Source organism: Mustela lutreola, chromosome 5 (genome assembly GCF_030435805.1).
Source record: "Mustela lutreola isolate mMusLut2 chromosome 5, mMusLut2.pri, whole genome shotgun sequence".
Taxonomy (NCBI): domain Eukaryota; kingdom Metazoa; phylum Chordata; class Mammalia; order Carnivora; family Mustelidae; genus Mustela; species Mustela lutreola.
In genome coordinates this window covers 158,075,671-158,091,833 of record NC_081294.1, presented here as the reverse complement: position 1 = coordinate 158,091,833, position 16,163 = coordinate 158,075,671, and the positions used below count along the sequence as shown (strand labels likewise).

The window sequence follows — 16,163 nt, the reverse complement described above, 5'->3', positions numbered from 1 at the left end:
GGCCTTGCTTTCCCGGGCTCCATGTTCTTGCCGGGTTTTACCTTGCTAAGCCGAACTAAGCAGACTCAGTCACAACAATGCAGCAGCGTGCGTGGCCTAACATGGCACTCTATGCCTATTACCATCTCCTGGCATAGGTAAGGCTTTGCCTTTTGCTCCGGTGCTCAGGCAGACTCAGGGTCTAGGCCAGTGCCTTCACCACAGGACAGAGGAGGCGACAGGATCCCTGCACACGGCCCGTGCAATGGGATGGGGAAATGTGGGGAACTGTCTCTACTCCTTCCCTGGCACACCCCTGCCACCGACAACGCTGCCACATCTTGGTGGAAGACGGCATCTAACTGCCCGTTTCTCCATGGGGTTGTCTCTGTGAGTTCCGGGTATAGCACCTGGTTTCAAGCCCAAGTCTGCCCTTGGGACAGGTGGCCAAAGAGATGCTGTCCCCTTGGGACCAGAGGCACAGGACAGGCCTTCTTTCTGCCCAGACTCCTTCCTCAGAGTGGAGCACGCGCCCCTGCCCTAGTCGTTCCCTCATGTCTCCTTAGCAGCCAGGCTTCCCTCTCTCCGCACAGGGAGCAGATGACACTTGTCTTGCCACCGGCCTGGTGTTCGTGCCACAGCAAGCTATCCTGCTTCCCGAGCGTTTCCCGACCCCAAGGCCAACTGCTCCTTCTCTTCCCAGTTGGCGGCGTGCTGCGCCTTCCACACACTAGCTCCTGGGGAGCGCGGTGACAGACATGTGCAACCAGGCTTCTCTCTCAGGCAGAGGGGATGCTAGGGCAGAGAGGATTTCGATCCATGCGGGTTTATTACACCGTGCTGTGGAGACTAGCTCTGTGAAGGAACAGGCAGCATCCTACAGACCGGACTCTGATTTCCCAAAGAATGCTGTGCTTTCCCAGAGGGGATGCCCGGGCAAAGAGGCTTTCGCTCTATGAGGGTTCCTCCCGCCGTGCTACGAATACTAGGCTAAGGCAAGCAGCAACAGCAGCCCACAGATCCGACTCTGATTTCCCAACAACTGCTATGCTTTCACAGAGGTTTTAGGCTTGGCGGTAACCGCACTTCGCTGCTGCTTCCTCAGCAAGGCTTTGGGTGTTCACTCTGTCGCGTCAGGGAAGAAGAGCTGCGGAAGAGCTGGTCCCTCTTGGGCCTTGCTTTCCCGGGTTCCATGTTGGCGCCCTGGGTTCACCCTGCCAGGCAAAACTAAGCAGACACAGTCACAACCCTGCAGCAGCGTGCGTGGCCTAGGATGGCACTCAATGCACACTACCATCTCCCGGTGGAGGCAACGCTTGGCCTTTGGCACTGGCCCTCAGGCGGACTCGCGGACAAGGCCAGTGCCTACCCCACAAAAGAGGAGAGGCGACAGGGTCCCTGAACACCGTCCGTTCACTGTAATGCAGAGCTTTGGGGGATTGTCCCCACTCCTTTCTCGGCAAACTCATGAAAGAAATTGAAGACACAAACAAATGGAAAAATGTTCCATGCTCCTGTATTGGAAGATCAAATATTGTAAAAATGTCTATGCTACCGAAAGCAATCTACATATTTAATGCAATCCCTATCAAAATCCCATCCATTTTTTCCAAAGAAATGGGACAAATAATCCTAAAATATATATGGAACCAGAAAATACCTCGAATAGCCAGAGGAATATTGAAAAAGAAAGCCAAAGTTGTTGGCATCACAATTCCAGACCTCAAGCTCTATTACAAAGTTGTCATCATCAAGATAGTAGGGAAATGTCCCCAAACAGACATAGATCAATGGAACAGAATAGAGAGCCCAGAAATACACCCTCAACTCTATGGTCAACTAATCGTCAACAAAGCAGGAAGGGATGTCCAATGGAAAAAAGACAGCCTCTTCAACAAATGGTGCTGGGAAAATTGAACAGCCACATGCAGAAAAATGAAATTGGACCATTTCCTTACACCATACATGAAAATAGACTGGAAATGGATGAAGAAGCATAATGTGAGAAAGGAATCCATCAAAATCCTTGAGGAGAGAACAGGTAGCAACCTCTTTGACCTCAGCAGCAGCAACTTCTTCCTAGGAACATCGTCAAAGGCAAGGGAAGCAAGGGCAAGAATGAACTATTGGGATTTCATCAGATCAAAAAGCTTTTGCACAGCAAAGGAAAGAGTTAACAAAGCCAAAAGATGACTTTCAGAAGTTATCTGGGGGAAGAGATTTGCATTTGCAAATAAAGGGCCAGTATCCAAAATCTATAAAGAGCTTATCAAACTCAACACCTTAAGAACAAATAATCCAATGAAGAAATGGGCAAAGGACATGAACAGACATTTCTGCAAAGAATACATCCAAATGGCCAATAGACACATAAAAAAATGCTCCACATCACTCGGCATCAGGGAAATACAAATCAAAACCAGAATGAGATACCACCTCACACCTTTCAGAATGGCTAAAATGAACAAGTCAGTCAATGACAGATGCTGGCGAGGATGTGGAGAAAGGGCAACCCTCCTACACTGTACGTGGCAATGCAAGCTGGTGCAACCACTCTGGAAAACAGCGTGGAGCTGCCTCAAAAAGCTGAAAATACAACTACCTTATGACCCAGTGCTTGTAGTACTGGGTATATACCCTACAGATACAAACGTGGCATTCTGAAGGGGCACATGCACCCAAATGTTTATAGCAGCAATGTCCACAATAGTTAAACCATGGAAAGAACCTAAATGTCCTTCAACAGATGAATCAATAAATAAGATGTGGTGTATATGTACAATGGAATACTATGCAGCCATCAAAAGAAATGAAATCCTGCTATTTGTGATGACGTGGATGGAACTAGAGGGTACTATGCTTGGCAAAATAAGTCAATCTGAGAAAGACAACTTTCATATGATCTCCCTGATATGATGAAGTGGAGATGCAACATAAGCAGTTTCGGGCGTACGAAAAGAAAAATAAAAGATGGGATTGGGAGGGAGACAAACCATAAAAGACTGAATCTCACAAAACATACTGAGGGTTGCTGGGGGGAGGTGTGTTGGGAGAGGATGGTGGGGGTATGGACATTGGGGAGGGTAGGTGCTATGTGAGTGATGGTGAGTGCTGTGAAATGTGTAAACCTGGTGATTCACAGACCTGTACCCCTAGGGATAAAAACACATTATATGTTTATAAAAATTTTAAAAAAATAAGTTAAAAAATCCATTAAAGAAAAAACACATATTGCAAGCCCAGAGCTAATCTCATAATCAATCAAAAACGTTTGAAAGTTTTTCCCTTAAAGATCAGAAAAAAGACAAGTGTGTCCACTTTCACTACTCTCATTTGACATAGTACTGGATGTCCTAGCCAGAGAAACAAGGAACACAAAGAAATAAAAGACTCCAAAAAAAAAAAAAAGAAGAAGAAGTAAAATTTTATTTTTTTGGATAACATGAACTTACATGTTAAAAAACCCAAAAACTTCACAAAAAAATTTGAATAAACAAATTTAGTAAAGCTGCCAAATACAAGATCAATATATAAAAGACAAGAATTTTGTTTTGTTTCATTTTTTTTAATATGGAATGCTTCCCAGTTTTTCATGTCATCCTTGTTCAGTGATCACGCTAATCTTCTCTGCATCATTCCAATTTTAGTATATGTGCTGCCAAAGTAAGCACAAGACAGGAGCATTTTTACACTCTAATGATGAACTATCTGAAAAAATAAAGAAAACAATATAATTCACAACAGCATCAAAAATAATAAAATACTTAGGAATAGATTTAACTAAGAAGATGAAAGATCTGTACTCCATAAACTATGACATTGATAAAGAAATTGAAGGAGACACAAATGGAAAGATAGCTCATATTTATGAATGGTAAGAATTAACATTGTTAAAATGTCCATACTACCGAAAACCATCTGTAAATCCAATTCCTATCAAAAATCCAATGTTGGGGCGCCTGGGTGTCTCAGTGGGTTAAGCCGCTGCCTTCGGCTAAGGTCATGATCCCAGGGTCCTGGGATCGAGCCCCGCATCAGGCTCTCTGCTCAGCACGAAGCCTGCTTCCTCTTCTCTCTCTGCCTGCCTCTCTGCCTGCTTGTCATCTCTCTCTGTCAAATAAATAAATTAAAAATATTAAAAAAAACATCCAATATTATTTTTTTACAGAAGTAAGTAAAGAATCCTAAAATTTATATGAGACCATAAAAGACAACAAATAATCAAAGCAGTTCTGAGAAAGAATGAAGAAGAGAAATTACACTTCTTGATTTAAAACTATACTACAAAGCCCTCATGCTCCAAACAATAAAGTATACTGGCATAAAAACAGACCAATAAACAAGTAGAACCGAATTGAGAGTACAGAAATAAATCCTTTCATACAGTCACCTAATATTTGACAGGGGCCAACATATGTAAAGATAGTCTGTTCAATAAATGATATTTAAAACTGAATAGTCACATAAACAGTATGAAACTGGAACCTTATATCACTCATAAGCCTTAACTTGAAATAGATTAAAGACTTAAAGGTGATGCATGAAACTAAATTTCCTAAAGGAAAACATAGGAAAAATTCTCCTTGACATTGGTCTTGCCAAAAGTTTTTTGGATACTAGACCAAAAACACAAGCAAAAAAAGCAAAAATAAATAAATGGTATTACATCAAACTAAAGTTTCTACATTGCCAAAAAAAAAAAGAGAGAGAGAGAATGAAAACACAATCCACAGAATGTAAGAAAATACTTACAAATCTTATATCTGATAAGAGGTTAATAACCAACAGATACAAATAGAAAAAAATATATAATTAAAAAAATAGCAAAAGGATCTCAATAGACTTTTTTTTTTTCAAAAACGTTATATAAATGACCAACAGGAGCATTAAAAAGTGCTCAACGTAAAAAACTCAGGGCAAAGTCATTATGATGTTGTTGTTGTTGTTTACCTCTGAAAAACATAGCAAGATATTAATACCTATTAGAATATATACTACAAAAATTTGAAACTAACAAATTTTGGTAAATATTGGGGAAAATGGGGAACTTATGCACTGTGATAGGGATATAAATTTGTATGGAAAAGAGTATGGAGATTATTCATTTTATTAAAAATAAAATTACCATATGATTCAGTAATCCCACTTCTAGGTATATATCTAAAGGAAACGAAGTCACTGTTCAAAGACATATATGCACTCTTATGTTTATTATAAAATTATTAACTCTAAGCAAGAGATGGAAATAACTTCAGTATCCATTAATGGATGAATTAATAAAATAAGTATGGTAAATATATACTATGGAATACTACTTAACCATGAAAAATTAAGAAATACTGCCATTTACAACAGCATGGATGGATCTTGAAGGTATTTTACTAAGTGAAATATTTCAAAGATTTTATATATTTTTTAAATTTATGTATTATGATATCCCTTACATACAGAATCTGAGGAAAAGGCAAACTAATTGAAACTTAGAGTTGAGATGACAAGGGGTGAACCTGGGGTGGAGTAAGGTGGTCAAAGGGTGCAAACTTGCAACTATAATATGAAAAAGTTCTGGGGATCTCATGTACAGCATGATGATCATAGTTAATAAAATATACATACTTTTTTATTGTGCTTCCCTTTATTAAACTTTGCATATATCATATTCTTACAAGTTGAAAGTTTATAGCAATCTTGTATAAAAGAGGTCTGCTGCCACCATTTTTCTAACAACATTTGTTCATTTTGTGTCTCTATGCCACATGTTGGTAATTCTTGCAATATTTCAATTTTTTCATTATTATTGTATTTGTTATGGTGATCCGTGATCAGGAATTATGACCCACTGAAAACTCAGAACTAGTTTACTTAAGGTATATACATTGTTTTTCTTTAAAAACATAATGCTTTTGAACAGTACAGTATAGTGTTTATTTTTTATATGCACTGGGAAACATAATTTTTTATATGCACTGGGAAACCAAAAAATAATAATAATAATTTGACTTAGTTTATTGAGATAATCACTTTATTGAGGCAGTCTGGAACAAAACCCACAAGACCTCTGAAGTTTATCTCTACTATACTATATACATAAAAGTTGCTAAGAGAGTAGATCTTAAAATTCCTTATGATACATGCATAAAAAACAGTGGCAACTATACGAGATAGTAGATGTATTAACATTTTTATGTAGATTATATTGCAATAAAGATGTATACCAATTTATCAAATTGTACAAAATTTACACAATGTTAAAAGTTTGCAATGTTATAAGAAATCATTTCTTAAATTTACAAATTATAATATGTCGATTTTTTTTAATAAAGCTGGAAAAAACTTTTTTTAGAATTAATCTATTTTTCAATAAAGGAAGTAAGGAAGTAGAAAGTGCCACTAACTCTGTAATAATAGAATATAAAATCCATTTTCGTTATATACACTGTGACAAAAACTATTACTTAGTTTACAATGAAGGAGTACTAATGAAGCATGAAGGATGGTCTATAAATAAGGCTGAAAGAGCTCAGTTTTAAGGTTTAAATTTAAAATCTTCTTTTGAAATACTAAACTGACCACCCAGGTTTCCAAACATAAATGTCTTAACTGCATGAATTTACTTCATACAACTCTATAATCTAGTTTCATAAGAAAGCAGCACGCAAATTTTGAATAAGACAGACTTGCTTAAGTTTCTTTATGTTCAATAGTAAAGGATACCTCCCTAAAAATAAATAGAAGAAAAATCAGCATATTTATTATGATAATTATTATTCATAATGAGATTCATATTGAATTAGGGAATATATATCCTCAGAGGGGGTAAAGTAAAATGAAATTTTTTTTTTTTTTTAATTTTTAATTTTTTATAAACATATATTTTTTATATACATATATTTTTATCCCCAGGTCTGTGAATCACCAGGTTTACACACTTCACAGCACTCACCAAATCACATACCCTCCCCAATGTCCATAATCCCACCCCCTTCTCCCCAACCCCCTCCCCCCGGCAACCCTCAGTTTGTTTTGTGAGATTAAGAGTCACTTATGGTTTGTCTCCCTCCCAATCCCATCTTGTTTCATTTATTCTTCTACCCACTTAAGCCTCCATGTTGCATCACCACTTCCTCATATCAGGGAGATCATATGATAGTTGTCTTTCTCTGCTTGACTTATTTCGCTAAGCATGATACGCTCTAGTTCCATCCATGTTGTTGCAAATGGCAAGATTTCATTTCTTTTGATGGCTGCATAGTATTCCATTGTGTATATATACCACATCTTCTTGATCCATTCATCTGTTGATGGACATCTAGGTTCTTTCCATAGTTTGGCTATTGTGGACATTGCTGCTATAAACATTCGGGTTCATGTGTCCCTTTGGATCACTACATTTGTATCTTTAGGGTAAATACCCAATAGTGCAATTGCTGGGTCATAGGGCAGTTCTATTTTCAACATTTTGAGGAACCTCCATGCTGTTTTCCAGAGTGGCTGCACCAGCTTGCATTCCCACCAACAGTGTAGGAGGGTTCCCCTTTCTCCGCATCCTCGCCAGCATCTGTCATTTCCTGACTTGTTGATTTTAGCCATTCTGACTGGTGTGAGGTGATAGCTCATTGTGGTTTTGATTTGTATTTCCCTGATGCCGAGTGATATGGAGCACTTTTTCATGTGTCTGTTCGCCATCTGGATGTCTTCTTTGCAGAAATGTCTGTTCATGTCTTCTGCCCATTTCTTGATTGGATTATTTGTTCTTTGGGTGTTGAGTTTGCTAAGTTCTTTATAGATTCTGGACACTAGTCCTTTATCTGATATGTCGTTTGCAAATATCTTCTCCCATTCTGTCAGTTGTCTTTTGATTTTGTTAACTGTTTCCTTTGCTGTGCAAAAGCTTTTGATCTTGATGAAATCCCAGTAGTTCATTTTTTCCCTTGCTTCCCTTGCCTTTTGCGTTGTTCCTAGGAAGATGTTGCTGCGGCAGAGGTCGAAGAGGTTGCTGCCCGTGTTCTCCTCAAGGATTTTGATGGATTCCTTTCGTACATTGAGGTCCTACATCCATTTTGAGTCTATTTTTGTGTGTGGTGTAAGGAAATGGTCCAATTTCATTTTTCTGCATGTGGCTGTCCAATTTTCCCAGCACCATTTATTGAAAAGGCTGTCTTTTTTCCATTGGACATTCTTTCCTGCTTTGTCGAAGATTAGTTGACCATAGAGTTGAGGGTCTATTTCTGGGCTCTCTATTCTGTTCCATTGATCTATGTGTCTGTTTTTGTGCCAGTACCATGCTGTCTTGATGATGACAGCTTTGTAATAGAGCTTGAAGTCCGGAATTGTGATGCCACCAACGTTGGCTTTCTTTTTCAATATCCCTTTGGCTATTCGAGGTCTTTTCTGGTTCCATATAAATTTTAGAATTATTTGTTCCATTTCTTTGAAAAAGATGGATGGTACTTTGATAGGAATTGCATTAAATGTGTAGATTGCTTTAGGTAGCATAGACATTTTCACAATATTTATTCTTCCAATCCAGGAGCATGGAACATTTTTCCATTTCTTTGTGTCTTCCTCAATTTCTTTCATGAGTACTTTATAGTTTTCTGAGTATAGATTCTGTGTCTCTTTGGTTAGGTTTATTCCTAGGTATCTTATGGTTTTGGATGCAATTGTAAATGGGATTGACTCCTTAATATCTCTTTCTTCTGTCTTGCTGTTGGTGTAGAGAAATGCAACTGATTTCTGTGCATTGATTTTATATCCTGACACTTTACTGAATTCCTGTATAAGTTCTAGCAGTTTTGGAGTGGAGTCTTTTGGGTTTTCCACATATAGTATCATATCATCTGCGAAGAGTGATAATTTGACTTCTTCTTTGCCGATTTGGATGCCTTTAATTTCCTTTTGTTGTCTGATTGCTGAGGCTAGGACCTCTAGTACGATGTTGAATAGCAGTGGTGATAATGGACATCCCTGCCGTGTTCCTGACCTTAGCGGAAAAGCTTTCAGTTTTTCTCCATTGAGAATGATATTTGCGGTGGGTTTTTCATAGATGGCTTTGATGATATTGAGGTATGTGCCCTCTATCCCTACACTTTGAAGAGTTTTGATCAGGAAGGGATGCTGTACTTTGTCAAATGCTTTTTCAGCATCTATTGAGAGTATCATATGGTTCTTGTTCTTACTTTTATTGATGTGTTGTATCACATTGACTGATTTGCGGATGTTGAACCAACCTTGCAGCCCTGGAATAAATCCCACTTGGTCGTGGTGAATAATCTTTTTAATGTACTGTTGAATCCGATTGGCTAGTATTTTGTTGAGTATTTTCGCATCTGTGTTCATCAAGGATATCGGTCTATAGCTCTCTTTTTTGGTGGGATCCTTGTCTGGTTTTGGGATCAAGGTGATGCTGGCCTCATAAAATGAGTTTGGAAGTTTTCCTTCCATTTCTATTTTTTGGAACAGTTTCAGGAGAATAGGAATTAGTTCTTCTTTAAAAGTTTGGTAGAATTCCCCCGGGAAGCCGTCTGGCCCTGGGCTTTTGTTTGTTTGGAGATTTTTAATGACTGTTTCAATCTCCTTACTGGTTATGGGTCTGTTCAGGCTTTCTATTTCTTCATGGTTCAGTTGTGGTAGTTTATATGTTTCTAGGAATGCATCCATTTCTTCCAGATTGTCAAATTTATTGCCGTAGAGTTGCTCATAGTATGTTCTTATAATAGTTTGTATTTCCTTGGTGTTAGTTGTGATCTCTCCTCTTTCATTCATGATTTTATTTATTTGGGTCCTTTCTCTTTTCTTTTTGATAAGTCGGGCCAGGGGTTTATCAATTTTATTAATTCTTTCAAAGAACCAGCTCCTAGTTTCGTTGATTTGTTCTATTGTTTTTTTGGTTTCTATTTCATTGATTTCTGCTCTGATCTTTATGATTTCTCTTCTCCTGCTGGGCTTAGGGTTTCTTTCTTGTTCTTTCTCCAGCTCCTTTAGGTGTAGGGTTAGGTTGTGTACCTGAGACCTTTCTTGTTTCTTGAGAAAGGCTTGTACCGCTATATATTTTCCTCTCAGGACTGCCTTTGTTGTGTCCCACAGATTTTGAACCGTTGTATTTTCATTATCATTTGTTTCCATGATTTTTTTCAATTCTTCTTTAATTTCCCGGTTGACCCATTCATTCTTTAGAAGGATACTGTTTAGTCTCCATGTATTTGGGTTCTTTCCAAACTTCCTTTTGTGGTTGAGTTCTAGCTTTAGAGCATTGTGGTCTGAAAATATGCAGGGAATGATCCCAATCTTTTGATACCGGTTGAGTCCTGATTTAGGACCGAGGATGTGATCTATTCTGGAGAATGTTCCATGTGCACTAGAGAAGAATGTGTATTCTGTTGCTTTGGGATGAAATATTCTGAATATATCTGTGATGTCCATCTGGTCCAGTGTGTCATTTAAGGCCTTTATTTCCTTGCTGATCTTTTGCTTGGATGACCTGTCCATTTCAGTGAGGGGAATATTAAAGTCCCCTACTATTATTGTATTGTTGTTTATGTGTTTCTTTGATTTTGTTATTAATTGGTTTATATAGTTGGCTGCTCCCACATTGGGGGCATAGATATTTAAAATTGTTAAATCTTCTTGTTGGACAGACCCTTTGAGTATGATATAGTGTCCTTCCTCATCTCTTATTACAGTCTTTGGCTTAAAATCTAATTGATCTGATATAAGGATTGCCACTCCTGCTTTCTTCTGATGTCCATTAGCATGGTAAATTCTTTTCCACCCCCTCACTTTAAATCTGGAGGTGTCTTCGGGCTTAAAATGTGTTTCTTGGAGGCAACATATAGATGGGTTTTGTTTTTTTATCCATTCTGATACCCTGTGTCTTTTGACAGGGGCATTTAGCCCATTCACATTCAGGGTAACTATTGAGAGATATGAATTTAGTGCCATTGTATTGCCTGTAAGGTGACTGTTACTGTATATGGTCTCTGTTCCTTTCTGATCTACCACTTGTAGGCTCTCTCTTTGCTTAGAGGACCCCTTTCAATATTTCCTGTAGAGCTGGTTTGGTATTTGCAAATTCTTTCAGTTGTTGTTTGTCCTGGAAGCTTTTAATCTCTCCTTCTATTTTCAATGATAGCCTAGCTGGATATAGTATTCTTGGCTGCATGTTTTTCTCGTTTAGTGCTCTGAAAATATCATGCCAGCTCTTTCTGGCCTGCCAGGTCTCTGTGGATAAGTCAGCTGCCAATCTAATATTTTTACCATTGTATGTTACAGACTTCTTTTCCCGGGCTGCTTTCAGGATTTTCTCTTTGTCATTGAGACTTGTAAATTTTACTATTATGTGACGGGGTGTGGGCCTATTCTTATTTATTTTGAGGGGCATTCTCTGAACCTCCTGAATTTTGATGCTTGTTCCCTTTGCCATATTGGGGAAATTCTCCCCAATAATTCTCTCCAGTATACCTTCTGCTCCCCTCTCACTTTCTTCTTCTTCTGGAATCCCAATTATTCTAATGTTGTTTCGTCTTATGGTGTCACTTATTTCTCGAATTCTCCCCTCATGGTCCAGTAGCTGTTTGTCCCTCTTTTGATCAGCTTCTTTATTCTCTGTCATTTGGTCTTCTATATCACTAATTCTTTCTTCTGCCTCATTTATCCTAGCAGTGAGAGCCTCCATTTTTGATTGCACCTCATTAATAGCTTTTTTGATTTCAACTTGGTTAGATTTTAGTTCTTTTATTTCTCCAGAAAGGGCTTTTATATCTCTCGAGAGGGTTTCTCTAATATCTTCCATGCCTTTTTCGAGCCCGGCTAGAACCTTGAGAATTGTCATTCTGAACTCTAGATCTGACATATTACCGATGTCTGTATTGATTAGGTCCCTAGCCTTCGGTACTGCCTCTTGTTCTTTTTTTTGTGGTGAATTTTTACGTCTTGTCATTTTGTCCAGATAAGAGTAAATGAAGGGGCAAGTAAAATACTAAAAGGGTGGCAACAACCCCAGGAAAATATGCTTTAGCCAAATTAGAAGAGATCCAAAATCGTGAGTGGGGAGAAAGGGGATAAAAAGAGGTTCAAAAAGGAAGAAAGAAAAAAGAAAAAAAAAAAAAAAAAGAAAAGAATTTTTTTTAAAAAAGAAAACACCTAAGAAAAATGTAAAAAAATATATATATATATTAGATAAACTAGTAAAAAATCGTTAAAAAAGAAAAAGGTAACAGTTAAAAAAAAAAAAAATTTTACCCGGAGGCGAGAAAAAAAAAAAAAAAATGAAAAAGAAAAAATTAAATTAACTGCAAGACTAAAAAAAATCACAGGAAAAAAGCCATGAGTTCCGTGCTTGGCTTTCTCCTCCTCTGGAATTCTGCTGCTCTCCTTGGTATTGAAACCGCACTCCTTGGTAGGTGAACTTGGTCTCGGCTGGATTTCTTGTTGATCTTCTGGGGGAGGGGCCTGGTGTAGTGATTCTCAAGTGTCTTTGCCCCAGGCGGAATTACACCGCCCTTACCCGGGGCCGGGGTGAGTAATCTGCTCGGGTTTGCTTTCAGGAGCTTTTGTTCCCTGAGCGCTTTCTGTAGAGTTCCAGAGGACGGGAATACAAATGGCGGCCTCCTGGTCTCCGGCCCGGAGGAGCCGAGAGCCCAGGGCCCCACTCCTCAGTGCGCCCTCAGAGAACAGCGCCCAGTTACTCCCGTCTGCCTGACCTCTGGCCGCGCTCCGAGCTCACCGAGCCTGCGACCGGTTCAAGGTAACACGGAGCTGCGAGCTTACTGTCGGCTCTGTCTCTGTAGCCGGCTTTCCCGTTCCAATACCCGCAAGCTCTGCGACACTCAGACACCCCCGATCCTTCTGTGACCCTGCGGGACCTGAGGCCACGCTGACCCCGCGTGGGCTTCGCCCCGGTTTAGCCTCTGGAGCGATGTCCCTCCGCGGAACAGACTTTTAAAAGTCCTGATTTTGTGCGCGGTTGCTCCGCCGCTTGCCGGGAGCCGGCCCCTCCCCCCGGGGTCTATCTTCCCGTCGCTTTGGATTCACTTCTCCGCCGGTCCTACCTTTCAGAAAGTGGTTGTTTTTCTGTTTCCAGAATTGCTGTTCTTCTTCTCTTCGATCTGCCGATGGATTTTCAGGTGTTTGCAATCTTTAGATAAGCTATCTAGCTGATCTCCGGCTAGCTGAAGCAGTCTCAGCTTGCTACTTCTCCGCCATCTTGACCGGGGATCAGTAAAATGAAATTTATTTTGGTAAATGTGTCTATGAATAGTCAATACAATGCCTCAATAGAAATGAATATTACCATTTTGAACAATTTAATTACTATTATTAGAATTATTATAAGTATAAAAATGGCTATCATTTTAGCATGGAATATGAGACTCTCATGCTCCATGCTTCATCACATCCACACAACAACCCTGCATAATAAGTATTATCATCACCATTTCATGGGTGAAAAAACTGAGGCTAACACATTTAGATAACTGGTTTATGATTACATGGCTAGTAAGGATGCATCACACTAATTTAGGCTTTATGATTTCAGAATTGTACTCTTTCCACTGCACATTCTATTACTCTGTAAATACTTGGCCTGTTTTCATTTAGTTCTTTAATTTTATTCATGTGGTGATGGCTTAAAGCTTCATTTAAAGGAAGCTTAAAAAATTCATTTAACCAAAAGCTCCCAAGAATTAAAAATGTCATGGATCTAATGTAGACATGGATATCATTAGTTAATGGGTAACTATATATTTTCCACTCTAGTGAGATAACAATCAGAGTATTTTTCTAAGTTTTAGTCTCTCAGTGTTCAAAAGGACTTTGTTAAAATGGAAATATTTAGACAAAGGTGATCAAAAGTCTGGATCAGGTCACCTTAAGATAAATATTAGGAAACTGAGGAAACAAATGGAGATTTGAACACTGAGCTATGATATAATGAATGGTTTCAAGTATTTAGTAGAGTATAGAAAAGCCCTTTAAAGCCTGGTCTTAGCCTCGCATTGCAGCTTCTGGGATATCTGTCTATCATCTATCTATCTAGATATAAATTTGAAAACTTTTTCACTTAAAGATTTTGAGAAATAGAACATAATCAGCACCATAGAAGATCTGTTTATGATAACAACCTAGCCCCCCTCCCAGTTTGTTAATATTCTCTCTTATTTAATGTAACATTGTGCAAACAGACCACTACTGATCTGCCGTTATGAATGAAATAGCTATAATCATCTGTTTGCATATCCTGGAGAAAATATTCATTTAATTCCATGTTGTATTTCTAGGAATGGACCAAATTTTTATTTTTATTTTTAAGTTTTCTAAATATTGTCCAACTTACCTCAAATGTTTTTATTATGGGCACTTTCATTCTTTCACATTCTTGCAAGACAATTTTATTGTTGCCCAATATGGTAAGTGTGTAATAGTATGCCATTTTAGGTTTTATTTTATTTTTAATTTAATTTAACTTAATTCCAGATTCATAATAAAGATAAATATTTTTTATATATGAGTGGCCATTTGGATTACCCTTTTGTAAAGTACATGCTCAAATCTTTTGATATCTTAACATTGTGTCATACTGACTTCTTTAATAGATTTTCTGAATGAATTTTTAGCTGTGTAGGTCTTCTCTATTTTATTTTTAACTTGTTTTCATTTCAAAATCTTTATATTTATTTTCATAATCTGCTTTTATTTTGCTTTGTCTATTTTCTATCTATCTATCTATTTATTTGCAAGCAAGAGAGAGCGAGCAAGTGAGAGCGCAGGGAGGGATAGAAAAAGAAGGGAAACGAATCTTAAGCAGGCTCCAGGCTCAGCAGAGAGCCCAACTCTGGGCTCTATTTCACAACTCTGACATCATGACCTGAGCCAAAATGGAAGAAATAAAATAAAATTAAGGTGTTAAAAAAAAAAGGAAATAGAATTGGAGGTTTAATTCAGTGAGCCACCCAGGCACCCCTGTGGTATCTTAAATTAGCTGTCATATCTTTAAAGTTCTAGAGTATCCATTTGGTTCATTTATAAAACCTTTCTCAATATCATTTTTAGTTTCAGTTTTTTGTTCAATTTGCATCCCCTCTCATTTCTTTGAGCAGAGTAATCAAGCCATTTTACAATCTTTATTGATCATTATTTATTTATTTATTTAGTTATTTTATTAATTTTTTATTTTTTATAAACAAATATTTTTATCCCCAGGGGTACAGGTCTGTGAATCACCAGGTTTACACACTTCACAGCACTCACCCAAGCACATACCCTCCCCAATGTCCATAATCCCACCCCCTCCTCCCAAACCCCCTCCCCCCCAGCAACCCTTAGTTTGTTTTGTGAGATTAAGAGTCACTTATGGTTTGTCTCCCTCCCAATCCCATCTTCTTTCATTGATTCTTCTCCTACCCACTTAAGCCCCCATGTTGCATCACCACTTCCTCATATCAGGGAGATAATATGATAGTTGTTTTTCTCTGCTTGACTTATTTCGCTAAGCATGATACACTCTAGTTCCATCCATGTTGTTGCAAAAGGCAAGATTTCATTTCTTTTGATGGCTGCATAGTATTCCATTGTGTATATATACCACATCTTCTTGATCCATTCATCTGTTGATGGACATCTAGGTTCTTTCCATAGTTTGGCTATTCTGGACATTGCTGCTATAAACATTCGGGTGCACGTGCCTTTTTGGATCACTACGTTTGTATCTTTAGGGTAAATACCCAATAGTGCAATTGCTGGGTCATAGGGCAGTTCTATTTTCAACATTTTGAGGAACCTCCATGCTGCTTTCCAGAGTGGCTGCACGAGCTTGCATTCCCACCAACAGTGTAGGAGGGTTCCCCTTTCTCCGCATCCTCGCCAGCATCTGTCATTTCCTGAATTGTTGATTTTAGCCATTCTGACTGGTGTGAGGTGATATCTCATTGTGGTTTTGATTTGTATTTCCCTGATGCTGAGTGATATGGAGCACTTTTTCATGTGTCTGTTGGACATCTGGATGTCTTCTTTGCAGAAATGTCTGCTCATGTCCTCTGCCCATTTCTTGATTGGATTATTTGTTCTCTGGGTGCTGAGTTTGCTAAGTTCTTTATAGATTCTGGACACTAGTCCTTTATCTGATATGTCGTTTGCAAATATCTTCTCCCATTCTGTCAGTTGTCTTTTGATTTTGTTAACTGTTT

At 38.5% G+C, this 16,163-nt stretch overlaps 1 non-coding gene across 1 annotated transcript; it reads right to left on the bottom strand.

The window, feature by feature from the left end:
* Positions 1–3,543: 3,543 nt before the first annotated feature.
* Positions 3,544–3,650, bottom strand: LOC131832830 (U6 spliceosomal RNA). Its single transcript, XR_009354192.1, has one exon. It is a non-coding gene; the product is annotated as a U6 spliceosomal RNA (small nuclear RNA).
* Positions 3,651–16,163: the final 12,513 nt, after the last annotated feature.